Consider the following 2,500-nt stretch of genomic DNA (forward strand, 5'->3'; position numbering starts at 1 on the left):
TGCCGCCATCCGCATTACAGTGTATAGCTGCAAGGTGTTTAACATGAAGCGATACTCTGGGGACCGGGCAGTGCGAGTAGCAAACTATATTGCGGGGGTTGCAGTTAGGCAACACTACACTAATTTAACGCGTCGTATGACAATTACAGAGCAGGTTAAGGCCCAACGTGTGTTGGGTTAAGGCCCAACGTGTGTTGGGTTAAGGCCCAACGTGTGTTGGGTTAAGGCCCAACGTGTGTTGGGTTAAGGCCCAACGTGTGTTGGGTTAAGGCCCAACGTGTGTTGGGTTAAGGCCCAACGTGTGTTGGGTTAAGGCCCAACGTGTGTTGGGTTAAGGCCCAACGTGTGTTGGGTTAAGGCCCAACGTGTGTTGGGTTAAGGCCCAACGTGTGTTGGGTTAAGGCCCAACGTGTGTTGGGTTAAGGCCCAACGTGTGTTGGGTTAAGGCCCAACGTGTGTTGGGTTAAGGCCCAACGTGTGTTGGGTTAAGGCCCAACGTGTGTTGGGTTAAGGCCCAACGTGTGTTGGGTTAAGGCCCAACGTGTGTTGGGTTAAGGCCCAACGTGTGTTGGGTTAAGGCCCAACGTGTGTTGGGTTAAGGCCCAACGTGTGTTGGGTTAAGGCCCAACGTGTGTTGGGTTAAGGCCCAACGTGTGTTGGGTTAAGGCCCAACGTGTGTTGGGTTAAGGCCCAACGTGTGTTGGGTTAAGGCCCAACGTGTGTTGGGTTAAGGCGCAACATAGGTTAGGTTAAGGCGCAACATAGGTTAGGTTAAGGCGCAACATAGGTTAGGTTAAGGCGCAACATAGGTTAGGTTAAGGCGCAACATAGGTTAGGTTAAGGCGCAACATAGGTTAGGTTAAGGCGCAACATAGGTTAGGTTACGGCGCAACATAGGTTAGGTTAAGGCGCAACATAGGTTAGGTTAAGGCGCAACATAGGTTAGGTTACGGCGCAACATAGGTTAGGTTAAGGCGCAACATAGGTTAGGTTAAGGCGCAACATAGGTTAGGTTAAGGCGCAACATAGGTTAGGTTAAGGCGCAACATAGGTTAGGTTAAGGCGCAACATAGGTTAGGTTAAGGCGCAACATAGGTTAGGTTAAGGCGCAACATAGGTTAGGTTAAGGCGCAACATAGGTTAGGTTACGGCGCAACATAGGTTAGGTTAAGGCGCAACATAGGTTAGGTTAAGGCGCAACATAGGTTAGGTTAAGGCGCAACATAGGTTAGGTTATGGCGCAACATAGGTTAGGTTACGGCGCAACATAGGTTAGGTTACGGCGCAACATAGGTTAGGTTAAGGCGCAACATAGGTTAGGTTAAGGCGCAACATAGGTTAGGTTAAGGCGCAACATAGGTTAGGTTAAGGCGCAACATAGGTTAGGTTAAGGCGCAACATAGGTTAGGTTAAGGCGCAACATGGGTTAGGTTAAGGCGCAACATGGGTTAGGTTAAGGCGCAACATGGGTTAGGTTAAGGCGCAACATGGGTTAGGTTAAGGCGCAACATGGGTTAGGTTAAGGCGCAACATGGGTTAGGTTAAGGCGCAACATGGGTTAGGTTAAGGCGCAACATGGGTTAGGTTAAGGCGCAACATGGGTTAGGTTAAGGCGCAACATGGGTTAGGTTAAGGCGCAACATGGGTTAGGTTAAGGTACAATATGGGTTAGGTTAAGGTACAATATGGGTTAGGTTAAGGTACAATATGGGTTAGGTTAAGGTACAATATGGGTTAGGTTAAGGTACAATATGGGTTAGGTTAAGGTACAATATGGGTTAGGTTAAGGTACAATATGGGTTAGGTTAAGGTACAATATGGGTTAGGTTAAGGTACAATACGGGTTAGGTTAAGGTACAATACGGGTTAGGTTAAGGTACAATACGGGTTAGGTTAAGGTACAATACGGGTTAGGTTAAGGTACAATACGGGTTAGGTTAAGGTACAATACGGGTTAGGTTAAGGTACAATACGGGTTAGGTTAAGGCACTTGGGGGGGGGGGGGCCCGGTTTGTTGATTGTGATTATCGTAAGTAAATGACTGCGGCATCATCTGATTTGCCACGTCAGGGTGCACCTTTGGCTCATAACAGGCGGCGCTCTGATTCCATGCTTGTGGCAGACCTGTGTCTTTCATTCCTGCCATTGTTTGTGTGGTGTGACAGGAGGCAGTATTGTGATGTTGGGTGCACCCCTGTCTGGGACATGTGTGGGTGTTGGTGGCTTAGCTGAGCAATGGTGGTTGTCGGAAGGGTGGGATATTCTGTTTTCCGAGTGGACCTCCCGGTCTGGTTATGATAGTGTGGATTGTCTAATGTGGCAGAGAGGATGCACTGGGTGTTGTTCCATGCTGGTGCTTACATATTGTCTGTGTGCCTGTTACAGGCAGAGAGTAGTGCGTGATAAGAGTGTCTGGCTGACGTGTGATTGTGAGCAGAGTCTTTCAGCATGTATACGGACAGGTCTATACATTATCTGTATTCTGATGGCTCTATCTATT

This window comes from Schistocerca americana, unplaced genomic scaffold (assembly GCF_021461395.2).
Source record: "Schistocerca americana isolate TAMUIC-IGC-003095 unplaced genomic scaffold, iqSchAmer2.1 HiC_scaffold_920, whole genome shotgun sequence".
Taxonomy (NCBI): domain Eukaryota; kingdom Metazoa; phylum Arthropoda; class Insecta; order Orthoptera; family Acrididae; genus Schistocerca; species Schistocerca americana.